Below are 13,860 nucleotides of genomic sequence, written 5' to 3' on the forward strand. Positions count from 1 at the left end.
GCGATGGTATTCTGCAAGCTGATTTTCCCAAATCAGACTTTGAATTTGAAAAGTCCCCGGGGGCCTCCCCCAGCTCGCGACAACAGACCGATCGTCGCGGAGGAGGTCGCAGACGACGAAGGCGAGGAAGAAGGTGAGGAAGTTCCCCTGGTGAGGAACAGGAAGAGGACCTTGGAGGTCGCCCAGGGGATGAGCGAGGAGAGGGCCCAATCCGGAGCAGCCGCAGGTCCTTCCGGTCAAGGTAACTCTTACTTATTTAAGAACGTAGATAGGGCCACTGCAGACCCCCGGCTGGTTAGGTTCAACCCTAGGCAGCTCGTCCATCGTCACTCAAGGAATCCGGACCTGGACACGCTCTTGCTCCATTGCGTTGACCAGCTCGTGCTGGACAACCAAGAGAGTCGGCCTAAGGGTACCGTAGTAGTAGATAATACCCTAGCCTTTAGGTCGGTCATTTTTGAGGAGTACGGGACCAACTTACGCACGCGGCCTGCGCTCCAGAGGGGCATCTATGCTCCGGGGAATAGGCAGTACGTAGAAGAGTCCAGCCCCGATTCAGAACTGGACCTAGAACCTTCGCCATTTCGCGAGATAATCGTCCTAGGCTCTTCCAGCTCGGGGGGTAGGGCTCCCTTAGTATTTTCTTTCTTATTGCCTTTGGACCTTTTGTCTTTATTTCTGCATGATTGCTAATAACCGTGTTTTTTGTTCTTGGCAGAAGAGATGTCTCAGCCCGGGAATAGTCTGCGGGGCGTTGTGTTCGGTGGGAATCCCCCAGCGGGGCCGAGGTTAACGAGGCTTCGCGAGTCCAAGAGCTCGGCCGGGGCCTCCACCAAATCCCCGGCTAAGGAGAAGGAGAAAGCTCCGCCATCCCAGGTCGCGGGGGCGAACCTCCCTGTCGCCAGGACAGGGCTCATGCACCCGCCACCCCAACGATCTCCACTAGCCGCGCAGGACGGGGTAATAGAGGTCGGGAATCTGGCCGCGGCAGCCCCGGACGTGCGTATCCCGGTCGACCCCCGGGCTCTGGAGAAGATGCCTGAAGCATTCCGGGGTACGGTGTATGAGTCGGCTAGCTACGCCGTCAACCACTTCTACAATATCAGGGAGAAGGAGCTCCGGGCCATCGAAACAACGAGCCCGGTCCGAGTCATAGAGTCTGCGATGGACATGACCTTAACGGTAAAGTGCCCCCTTCTTTTAAGGCTTTAACACTCACACGCCGCCTTTTTCCTTCTAGTTCGCTAATTTATCATTCTTCTCTTGCAGGGCATGGCTGCCGCCTACAGAGGCATTGTTAGGACCAAGGCCCAGCTCGAGGGTTTGGAAGCTGATCGCCAGACCGCCCTCCAGGAGTCTTAGGAGGCGAGAGATGCTCTGGCGGCCTCTAAAGCCGAGCTAGAGAAAATTCGCTCCGAGAACCAAGAGCTTAAACACTCCCTAGCCGCATCCGAGCTAGAGAAGATCCGCTCTGAGAACCAGGAGCTTAAAAACTCCCTGGCCGCATCGCGGACAGATCTTGAGGCAGCGAAGGCCGAAGCCCAGGCCTCCCTAAAAGACGAGCGGGTCGTGCTGGAGCAGTCCTTACAAGACCTGTTCTATCACTGCTGGTCCCACAATCCTGACGCAGACTTTTCTTTCATGCCGCCGGACCTCTGGGCATTTTTGTTGCCGCAGCTTCAAGCCCGCCTGAATAAGGAGGTTCCTCCATCGGAGACTGGAGAGGCCTCTGCCGCGACGGAGCAGGATGAGACCGCGACCTCCAAAGGGCCAGCTGATGGGGCTTAGGACACTTCTTGTTTAAGTATTTTGAACTCTTTCTATTGTAATTTTCTTTTTATGTGAGGCGTTTCCGCCTCGAGAAAATTTGCTCAGCCAGTTTTACATATATATTTTTATGCATTTGGTCAGAATTCATCTCTTTTTTTTTATGAACTTAGTTCGAGTTGACTTTATCCGTATCCCGGGCTCTTTAAAGAATAACCACGGTCAGCAAATTTTTGTTAACTTCTAAGTTTTATGACCTGGTTAAGACCAGGAACTTATTTTGAAAAAAACTTAGTTCGGGTCAACTTTTATCCGTATCCCGGGCTCTTTAAAGAATAACCACGGTCAACAAATTTTTGTTAACTTCTAAGTTTTATGACCTGGTTAAGACCAGGAACTTATTTTGAAAAAAACTTAGTTCGGGTCAACTTTTATCCGTATCCCGGGCTCTTTAAAGAATAACCACGGTCAACAAATTTTTGTTAACTTCTAAGTTTTATGACCTGGTTAAGACCAGGAACTTATTTTGAAAAAACTTAGTTCGCGTCAACTTTTATCCGTATCCCGGGCTCTTTTAAGAATAACCACGGTCAACAAATTTTTGTTAACTTCTAAGTTTTATGACCTGGTTAAGACCAGGAACTTATTTTGAAAAAACTTAGTTCGCGTCAACTTTTATCCGTATCCCGGGCTCTTTCAAGAATAACCACGGTCAACAAATTTGTGTTAACTTCTAAGTTTTATGACCTGGTTAAGACCAGGAACTTATTTTCAAAAAACTTAGTTCGCGTCAACTTTTATCCGTATCCCGGGCTCTTTTAAGAAGAACCACGGTCAACAAATTTTAGTTAACTACTTCTAAGTTTTCTGACCTGGTTAAGACCAGGATAGGACTTAGTTTGTGATAACTCTTATCCGTAGATAAAAATTAACACCTAAGTCGTTAAGGAGACCTGGATATATCCAGGTACCATATGCCCCCCAAGTAACTGGGAAAGGGTCTTTCGTTGTTACTTTAAAATTACACTTGCAAATAACGAGAAACATTTGATTTTTATTTATACATGGAAGGTGACCTTCTAGGCCTTACAAATGGCTCATTGATAATATTTCTTTAGGTGGACAGCATTCCAAGTCCGCGGGACCGCCCCTCCACCAGGTCGAGCTAACTTATAAGTTCCCTCTTCGATGACTTCGATGACCTGGTACAGTCCTTCCCAGCTTGGTCCCAAAACCCCATCTTTGGGATCTTTCCCGGCCAGGAAAACTCTCCTCAAGACCAAATCACCGACGCTGAAGGCACGTCTTTTGACCTTCGTGTTGAAGTAGCGAGTGATTTTCTGTTGATAATGGGCGAGCTGGAGTTGTGAATCCTCTCGCCTTTCATCCATTAAGTCTAAGGAGTGGCATAGGAGCTCATGGTTCTTGTCTTGGTCGTTGGACCGGACCCTGTGCGACAGGACCTTCACCTCCACGGGGAGGACTGCTTCACTTCCAAAGGTTAGGGAGAAAGGAGTGTGGCCCGTGGGAGTCCGATGTGAGGTCCTATAGGCCCACAGAACTTGGGGGAGCTGTTCTGGCCAGATCCCCTTTGCCTCATCTACCCTCTTCTTGAGGCTTGCCTTCAGAGTTTTATTGACAGCCTCGACCTGGCCGTTCGCCTGGGGATAGGCCACAGACGAGAAGCTTTTCACAATTCCGTGCCTTTCGCAAAATTCGGTGAACAGGTCGCTGTCAAATTGAGTGCCATTGTCGGAGACGATCTTTTTGGGTAGGCCAAATCGACATATGATGCTCTTAACCACGAAGTCTAGCACCTTTTTCAATGTTATTGTCGCCAACGGCTCTGCTTCGGCCCACTTGGTGAAGTAGTCAATGGCTACCACGGCGTAACGGACCCCGCCCTTTCCGGTGGGCAGGGCGCCTATTAGATCTATCCCCCAAATGGCGAAGGTCCAGGGAGACGAAATCATTTTTAGCTCGGTCGGAGGAGCTCGCGCAACCGCGGCGAACCGCTGACACTTGTCGCACTTTTTTACATATGAGATCGAGTCTTTTGACAGAGTCGGCCAGTAATAACCCTGCCGAAGGATCTTCAAGGGCAGGCTTTGCCCCCCAGTGTGATCTCCGCAGAATCCGTCATGAACTTCTTGTAGGATGGCCTTCGCTTCACTTGGAAGAACGCACCGGAGGAGAGGTAAGGAATGCCCACGTCGGTACAGCACCCCCTCGACTAGCGTATATCTCGGAGCTTGATAAAGGACTCGCCGTGCACCGTTGCGCCCTTCGGGTAACTTGCCCTCGACGAGGTACTCAACAATGGGAGTCATCCAGGTCGGCCTGATGTCAATCATTCCAATATCTGCTCGATCTCCGTCTATGCTGGGTTTCTCCAAGAACTCAACTGGCACCAACCCCAGGGTTTCTGTCTCTCCCGAGGTGGCGAGCTTGGCGAGAGCATCTGCATTGGTGTTCTGCTCCCGAGGTATCTGTTCGATCGACCCTTGCCCAAACGTAGACAGTCCGGATTTTACCTTAGCCAAATAGGAGGCCATCTTGGGACCCCGCGCCTAATACTCGCCTAGAACCTGATTCACCACGAGCTGGGAGTCGCTGAAGCATTGGACAGAGCTTGCCTTTAGCTCACTGGCTATCCTAAGTCCAGCTAACAAGGCCTCGTCCTCTGCCTCGTTGTTAGATGCCTTGAACCCGAACCTCAGCGCCGAGTGGAATCTATGCCCCTCTGGGGATATCAGAATGATTCCGGCCCCGGAGCCGTTCTCGTTAGATGAGCCATCAACGAAGATCTTCTACGATGAACTAGAGGAGGCGACCTGAGGCGAGTCTTCTGATGGGATCTCATGGAATCCCGCGCATTCTGCCACGAAGTCGGCCAAGGCTTGACTTTTTATGGTAGTTCGGGGAGTATAGAAAATCTCGAACTGACTGAGTTCGACCGCCCACTTTAGCAAGCGTCCCGAGGCTTCAGGCTTTTGCAAAACCTGCCTTAGAGGCTGATCGGTCATGACGTGTACAGAGTGGGACTGGAAGTATGGCCTGAATTTTCGCGAGGCCGTGATTAGGCAGAACGCTAGTTTTTCCATCAACGGGTACCTTGACTCAGCTCCGAGGAGCCTCTTGCTGATGTAATAAACCAGTTTCTGAGCCTGGTCCTCTTCTCGCACCAGAACAGCACTAGCTGCGTCCTCAGTGACGGCCATGTAGAGGAAAAGAGGTTCTCCTACCTTGGGCTTTGACAGCACAGGTGGCTCAGCCAGGTGCGTTTTTAGGTCGAGGAATGCGCTTTCACACTCCACTGTCCATTCGAACTTCTTGTTTCCCCGGAGCAGGTTGTAGAAGGGTAAACACTTGTCGGTCGATTTGGAAATGAACCGGTTCAGTGCTGCCACCCTTCCTGTGAGGCCTTGGACATCTTTCCGCGACCTGGGGGAAGGAAGCTCGAGAAGTGACCTGATCTTGTCGGGGTTTGCCTCGATTCCTTGGGTATTGACTATGAAACCCAAGAATTTCCCCGATGCGACACCGAAAGTCCACTTCTGAGGATTGAGCCTCATGCCATATTCTCGCAGTATGTTAAAGCATTCTTCCAGATCGGTGACGTGGTTGCTGGCAATCTTTGACTTGACAAGCATATCATCGACGTACACTTCCATGTTTTTCCCGATCTGATCCGCGAACATTCTATTTACCAGCCTTTGGTAGGTAGCCCCAGCATTCTTAAGACCGAACGGCATGACCTTATAGCAATAGACATTAGTTGGGGTCATGAAGCTGGTATGATCTTGGTCTGCTGGATTCATCGCGATCTGATTGTAGCCCGAGTACCCGTCCATGAAGAACATGAGCTCGTGCCCCGCCGTGGCATCCACCAGTTGATCGATCCTCGGCAATGGAAAGCAATCCTTGGGGCAAGCTTTATTCAGGTCGGAAAAGTCGATACAGGTCCGCCACTTCCCATTGGGCTTTGGAACTAACACGGGATTGGCAACCCAAATGGGAAATCTGGCTTCGCGGATAAAGCCACATTTTTTGAGCCGGGCCACTTCTTCTTCAAGGGCTTCGGCTCGGGTCGTCCCTAAACGCCTCTGCTTTTGAGACTTGGCAGGGACGCTTTTGTCTAGGTGGAGCGTGTGCATGATTACGCTCGGACTGATCCCTATCATGTCCTCGTGCGACCATGCGAATACGTCCAGGTTCTTTTTCAGAAACGCAGTCAGTTCCGCCTTTCTTCTATCGCAGAGGTTCTTTCCGAGCTTAACCGTCCGTGATGGGTTTTGTTCATCGATGCCTACCTCCTCGAGATCTTCAATAGCTTGGAGCTCGGACCTGTCCTCGCCTACTCGGGGGTCAATGTCCTCGCTTAGGGCGAGCTTTTCATCTTCGGAAACCCGAGGTTTTTCAATCTCAGGAGCCGCCTTGGGTCCCTGTGATTCCTCTTCATCCTGAATGGCCATCGTCACCTGCCCGGGTTTAGATTTTCCCTTCATGGAAATGCTGTAGCACTCCCTGGCAGCGAGCTGATCGCCCTTGATAGTGCAGACCCCTGTTGAAGTAGGGAACTTCATGGCGAGGTGCCGGACGGACGTGATAGCTTCGAAAGCAACGAGCGTAGGTCGGCCCAAAATTGCATTGTAGGCAGCGGAGCAGTCAATGACTACGAATTCGAGTAGTTTGGACACTGTTTGGGACTCGTCGCCTAGGGTGATCACTAGCTCAATCGTTCCTATCGCTGCTGACCCTTCTCCCGAAAAACCATATAGCATCATCGAGGTTGCCTTCAGCTCGGAGACGGTCAGACCCATTTTTTCTAAGGTGGAACGGAATAGGACGTTCACCGAGCTCCCATTGTCCACTAACACTCTCCTTACTCTCCGGTTGGCGAGCTGGACTGCTACGACCAAGGGATCGTTATGAGGGAACTGGACATGGCCCGCGTCTTCCTCCGTGAAAGTGATCGGTTGTTTCTCTAATCTTTGTTGTTTTGATTGACGCTGTTCCTGGACGAACTCCCCTCCATTGTGGGCCTTCAACTCATTTACGTACCTCTTCTGGGCGCCTCTGCTCGTGCCAGCCATGTGTGGTCCTCCAGAAATGGTGGAGATCTCTCCCTCGATCGCGGGGGAAAGGACGTCCTGATCCACCCAAGGCCCAGGTTGACTGGCCGGGATCTCCGGAGCAGGTCGACTTGCTGGGACCCTGTTCCGCGAGTATTGCGCCAACGGACCTGCTCGGATGAGAGTCTCAATTTCATCTTTGAGGTGCCTGCAGTCGTCGGTATTGTGCCCGACGTCGTTATGAAAACGGCAGAATTTGGAAGCGTCTCTCTTTCCCTTAGGGTGCTTTATTGGCTCCGGTCTTTTCCAGGGGACTCGCGTAGCGTTGGCCAGGAAAATATTCTCTCTGGTTTGGGTGAGCTCGGTATACGTTGTGAACACGGGCTTGAATTTATCCACGGACTTATTCTTCTTTTGACCGTGCTGGCTGTTTTCACCATTCCCTTTTCTTTTGCCGCCACCGGGCTGGTTACTCTGCGTGACGTCGGGAGTCGCTACGACGATCTCTGTTCCCATCCCAGCGGGCTTCTCGAGGACCTGGCTGGTCCCCGCGACTGAAGCTTCAGCTTCTTCCAAGTTTATCCACTCTTGGGCTCTGTTAAGGAATTCATTAACCGAGCTGACCCCCCTCCTTTGAATATCCTTCCACAGATCTCCGCCTACTAGGATCCCGGTCCTCATAGCCATGAGTTTGGAGCTGTCGTCGGCGTCTCTGGCTCGAGCAGTGACATTTGCAAATCTGCTCAAGTAGGCTTTTAGCGTCTCTCCAGGTTGCTGTCTCAAGTTAGCTAGGGAGTCGGCCTGGACCCTGGCGGCCTGAGAGGCGCGGAATGCCCTCTTGAAGTCAGCCGAAAAGGTCTTCCAGGAGCTGATTGACTGCCTTCTACTTTGTTTGAACCACTGCCTGGCAGGTCCAATTAGGGTGGAAGGAAAGATCAAGCAATGAAGCTCTGGCCCGATGTTATGAGCCATCATTAGGGTGTTGAACATCCCTAAGTGGTCAGATGGGTCTCCATCCCCGTTGAACTTTGACAAGTGGGGCATACGAAAGCCAGAAGGGTATGCCGTTGCTGCTATGTTGGGGGCGAAGAGCTCCATCTCATCCCCTGAATCATATTCGTCTTTTTCTTTCTCCGACAGGAGCTTCTTCATCAGCTCCTCCATTTGAGTTAAGCGCTCTAGGGTTTTGTCCTGAGATCCTGGGTTATTCCGGGGCTGTTCAACAGCTCCGGACCCATTGTACATATTAGGCGGGTTGTTGCCCCTCCTATCTGGAGATAGGTCATTTGGGGCATTCACGCCATTACGTACTTCGGATCGGACCCCAACTGAGCGGGCCTGGCTACCATCCCTAACTCGATCCTCTCTGTGAGAGTTGAGGCGATCTCGAAGGTCGCCTCCCTGGGTAGTATGGTGACTTTGTGCTGAACTTAGTCGCTGTCGCAGGTCTCCTCCCGAAAGATCACTCCGTGCGTTACCGGTCCAGTGACTCCTGCTGGACAGGCTCGAGGTGCGTCTTTGGCGGCTCCGACCTGATCCTTCCCCCGGCACCCTGCTGCGCCAGGAAGGCCCGGCCGATGGCGGGTCTCTCCTACTATTTCCGTAGGTCGGGATGTCTCGGACGGGCTGAGGAGACGGATATCTGATGGGAGAAGGAGGATGCCTGACCGGAGAGGCGATCCTAGTGCCGTCCGGGCGGACTAAATTTGGTGGAGGCCCCTTGGCCCTACCAGCTTGCTGGTTTCGCGCTGGGCGAGCTGGACGAGGAACTGGACGTTCTTCGGGGACGGGCTGACGTCTCCGGATCCCCTCGGCCCTCCTTTGGGAACTTCCTCGATCTCTTCTTGGCGTCCTCGAGAAAGGCTGAGAGCTAGGGGTTGATGTCCTAACCGAACGGCTGTACTGCTGCTGTTCGGTCTGAGGCATTTCCCTGAAGTTCGCCTCTTGATGGTGCGGTGAAGGGGTGGAGTTGGCTGCAGGTAGTCTACCCGAACGGCTACGCCTGGATCGATTACTCCGGCGAGACTTAGGAGCCTCGCCTTGCCTCTCTCCAACGTTACCGTTGGTTGTGAGAGGGGGTAGTCGACTCAGAATATCCTGGATTTGCTGACCAGCTGCTGCTAGCTGGCTCCTCAGCTGAGCATTCTCCATCTCCACCGCAGTGTAATAACATGGATTCGGATTAGGCGGCCGTGGCGCCGAACTACCAGTGTCGTCTTGGTCGGCCGGCTGCTTTCCTGGCCTCTGCTGGACTTCAGGAACTTGCTCATCAGGGAGGGCAACATGGCGGGCCTCCTGCCCATCATGTTGTTCTGTCTCGTTGCCATGTTTGGATCGAGTGGTCACCATAGTTGTATGTTTGTGGTAGTACTAATCGGACTTGCTCTCAATGAAAGCACCAAACTGTTGACGCGGTTCTTCGGCAACAGATAATTAAGAGAAGAAGATAAATAGATTAGTACTTAAAAGTAGAACCGTCACAGATATGAAATCTTTGTGGAAAGAACTAGGTGACCCTAAACACGTTTTTAAGTGGTTCGAAGGTTAAAATCCTTCTACTCCACTAGTCAATATTATTGATATTCTCTGGGTAATTGGTTTACAGAGTATATAGTTCTTACTAGACTATTTTTCCAACCCCTATCAACTCCCAGGGTCTCCATATTTATAGGAGAAGGCACCTGGAAGTTGGTAGGGAGGTCATCCCGTGACCTTACCATTTGTCATATCAAGTCTGTGATATTCATGATTAATTCCTAAACCTGACACACAAGTGTGGTCTAATCAGTATGGAAGGAGATAATGGGCCGCACGGCCCAACCCGTCCGTGGGTGTCTGAATACGCACGTTCCTGCTGCGTGTCCGAGAAGTCAGGGGGATATCGGACACGTGATGGCAGGATTATGCACGTTTATCTTGCGTGTTGACTTCCCATAGGGTCAGAGCTTCCTGAGAAGCTCGTTACTGGAGCAATTCATAACCCGAGCTTACCCGTCAGTGGTCGCCGGATGCTATTCCCAGCTCCTGGTGCAACAAGAGCGAGCTGGAAACAGGACCCCCTCGAGCTAGAAAGGGCCCGTCCTGAAAATAAAGCCTCTGGCCTGTGGGAGCCTCGGACTAAATCATGTTTAGTCCGAGGCTCGTCCTGCTAAACAGCCCGTGGGAAAACCAGGGCGTACAATACTGAACCTATGGATGCAGTCCTTCAGACTTTCATTCTCGCCTTGTTTTATGTTAGCGAGGCTGGTAGTTGGCATGACGTAATCACATGCTGCATGGTGTTGCTGAAGAAATTCATCAGAGAATTGTTGCCATGACTCGATTGTTCCTGGCCTTAACCTCCTGAACCACTTGTACGCCACTCCTTTAAGCGTAACGACGAAGCAATGACACTTTGCCCTGTTGTTGACCCCTCTTAACCTCATCAAGTTATTGAAGGATTCTAAGTGATATTTTGGGTCTGTAGTACCCTCGTACGGAGTCATGCGAGGCTCTCTGAAGCCAGTGGGCATTTGCTCAGCCTGAATCTCCCTTGTGAAGGGTGAATCACGGTCGAATTCTTCGTCATCCATGTGCCCCCCAAGTGCAGTGGTGATCTTGCCTCGAGAGCTTCGCATTTTGGTGTCTAGTCCTCTCCTCTTTTTGCATAAGGAGTTTTGCGGGTTCTCAGGCTGATCCCTTGCCTTGGTTATGTCCCTCGGGGGAACCGCGGGGGGTATGTCTCTTGCTTCTGACCTCTTCCCATGGAGCTCTTTTCTTAGGCCAGGGGGTGCCTCTTTTGAGGGGACTTCGGCCTCGTTCTTATGACCATCACCTTCCCTCCACCTTTGCTCCTGGGGACATTTAGTTGGCCTAGGTCCTCCCTAGTACTTTGTCTGGGGGGTTTTACTGGTGGAAAGTTGGGTTCCCCCATCGTCTACGGGGACAGTGCTTTCCCCTTTTTCATGCTCCTTCCCTTTACGCTTAGGGAGGGGTATGCTAGACTTCCCTTGCAGTAAGTCGTTTAAAACCTCCTGCATGTTCTCTATCGTGGTTTCCAGCCTTCGAGTCCTTTTATGCAACTCATGAATCTCATCCTTGTTGAAGCACGTCCTTGAGCTGAAACTTACCGAGCGTACCCCGGGACCCTTGCCTGGCCAGTGCATCGAGGGACCGGGGTCCTGGTGGCCTGAGCGTGGTGTCAACTGGGGCAGGTTAAGTGGATACACTAGTGGCTCTGAATGACCTCCGTCGGGCTGGATAGCTGGGGACGATGCTTCCCTCTCCTCCCCTGGGGGAAGGGGTTCTTCCAGTCCACCTCCATGCTCGGGCGGAGGTGGGTCTTTCTTGGAAGCCCTCCGCTCTACTTCGTCTCGGCGAACCTCAACCTCTTGTATTTTCCGTAGGCGTTTTGAACGTCTTAGCATCTTTCTTTGTTGGAAGTGATGGAAGAACACCAGCTTGATGCTTGTTCTTCCCACAGACAGCGCCAAACTATTGACGGTGAAATCTCGTCAACGATATAAGGTTAGAAAACTAAGACTATATTGCCAAATGTGTCTCAGAAGAAGATGGAGAAAACTTGAAATAGTAAATATGTAGAACTGCAATGGAGTCGAAAATGTATATTACTTAACAGCCTTGGCATACAATCAATTTTCCAACCCTTTTTCTAGAGGGGTGATGATCTATTTATACTGGAGCTCTAATGGCTCCCCATACATTGTGGTCCCAGGGGACAAGATTGTACATAGGTACATTGTCAGGGTAGTGGCACAGGTCATGGTAGAGCAGAAGGTTATGGTGTCGGCCTAGTACATAGTCAGAGGTATGCATGTAGTGCTTCCACTCTCTGTACAAATCCATACCTCCACTACTTGTAGGACACAGATGTCAGAGTCATGCCTTTGCCCTTTTTCAGGATTGTACATCCCGTGCTTGTACATTTATCTCATCCCTAGTGGTCCCCTTTACCTAAATATATTCTCTAGGTTTCTTTATATTTTAGTAAGTGTTGATCCATACTTCTTTTATCCCGTCCTTACCTCCAGGTAGGAGGCCTGGAAATAGGCATGTACGAGGCTTGGGGATGGGTCTCACAAGGCAAGACCCTTGGTGCCTAAGCGAGTATCCAGGCATGACTTGGGCATTCACAAGGCATGGGGATGGGTCTCACAAGGCAAGACCCTTGGTGCCTAAGTGAGTACCCATGTGTGACCCAAGTATTCACGAGGCTCGGGCATGGGTCTCACAAGGCGTGATGGGGTTGCATGAGGGCCACAAGACGGTGGTGGTACAAGGCTCCTTAGCGTGGTCATACCTCGCGAGACGCACACGAGCGTGGTGAGGTGTGTCTTGTTGTGCGAGGCATTGGCGTGCATCTGGATTGCGAGGCGCGCAGGTGAGGGCAGCCTCGCGTAGCGAGGCCCTTGTGGCCTTGGCAGGCGCGCGTCAGGGAAGGGAAGCCTCGCATAGTGAGACCCTTGTGGCCTCGACAGGCGCATGCGAGGGAAGGGCAGCCTCGCATAGTGAGACCCTTGTGGCCTCGGCAGGCGCATGCGGGGGAAGGGCAGCCTCGCATAGTGAGACCCTTGTGGCCTTGGCAGGTGCATGTGGGGGAAGGGAGACCCTTGTGGCCTTGGCAGGCGCATGCGGGGGAAGGGCAGCCTCGCATAGTGAGACCCTTGTGACCTTGGCAGGTGCATGTGGGGGAAGGGAGACCCTTGTGGCCTTGGCAGGCGCATGCGGGGGAAGGGCAGCCTCGCATAGCGAGGCCCTTGTGGCCTTGGTAGGCGCACGCGGGGGAAGGGCAGCCTCGCATAGCGAGGCCCTTGTGGCCTTGGTAGGCGCACGCGGGGGAAGGGCAGCCTCGCGTAGCGAGGCCCTTGTGCGTGGTTGGGGGGTGCATGGCGCGAGGCCCTTGAAGCGCCTGCCCCCTTGTGACGCGTAGCTTGGCCTCTTAGCCTAGCAAGGCCATACTTCACAGCCTACAAGGTGATGCTTCCCTTGGGATAATCTTCCGGTTTCACAAGACTTACAGGTCTGAGCCTGATAATTTGACTAAGTGACCTATAGCCTTGTATTTTAACCATTTACTGGGGATTTTTTTCTTGGTGGATTTTTGGCATCCACAATTTCCATATGTCATTAATTATTTTGTTTCTTATCTTCTAATTTCTTTTCTAAAATTATTTAACATCTTTTACATTAGTTCAGTCATGCTTTTCTTATTTAGATTGTTAATTTATTTTAGTATATTTGTTATATTGTATGTCTTTTACTGCATTCTGTCAGTGGTATTTTGTCGCTCTTGAATATATAATATGATATACTATGAAATTATAAGTTAGATTCAATTTAATCTAGATTAATTAATTTATGCTTTTAACATATACATCTTCCAGTTGCAATTAATGGTGTAGAATTGCAATTGTGTTTTGAATTAATATCAATATTAGAATAGGTTTTACAGCACTGCATCTCTACCTTTCCATGCTCTTTATCTGATCACTTTCTCTAATCTATCATTTTAATTTCACAAAATCTATTTCTTCAATTCTACTTTATTTTTATCTTTTATTTACTAATCAAATATTTAGTTGTGTTTGCCTCTCTGTGGATACGATAGCCCGATTACTACTGGGACCGCTTAGGATTTTATTGGGCGATATCAAGGAGTGATAGAACTTGCCCAAGGGGTAATTTCCCAAGCGCAAGTTTGGGAATTAATGACGAGGAGCCTATGGGGTCAGAAGCAGAACCCTTTGGGATTCGAAGTTTGGCAGAAATTACTTTGTCCTCATTCGACTCCTCATCAGAGGTCCTCACGTGAATTCCGCTTCCCCAGAGTGTCCTTTGACAAGGGCACATATTGCAGAGGCTAGACGGATAGAGCTTTAGAAGGCGTGGAGGAGCGCCCATGTATACGAGAGGATATGCGAGTAGAGGCATGGGAAGATTTATCTGGGGAGGCCTCTGATGAGTGAGACGGTTCTGAATCCTCTCTCTTCTTATACTCAGGGGCACCCTGGCGCTTGGT

Source organism: Humulus lupulus, chromosome 8 (genome assembly GCF_963169125.1).
Source record: "Humulus lupulus chromosome 8, drHumLupu1.1, whole genome shotgun sequence".
Lineage (NCBI taxonomy): Eukaryota > Viridiplantae > Streptophyta > Magnoliopsida > Rosales > Cannabaceae > Humulus > Humulus lupulus.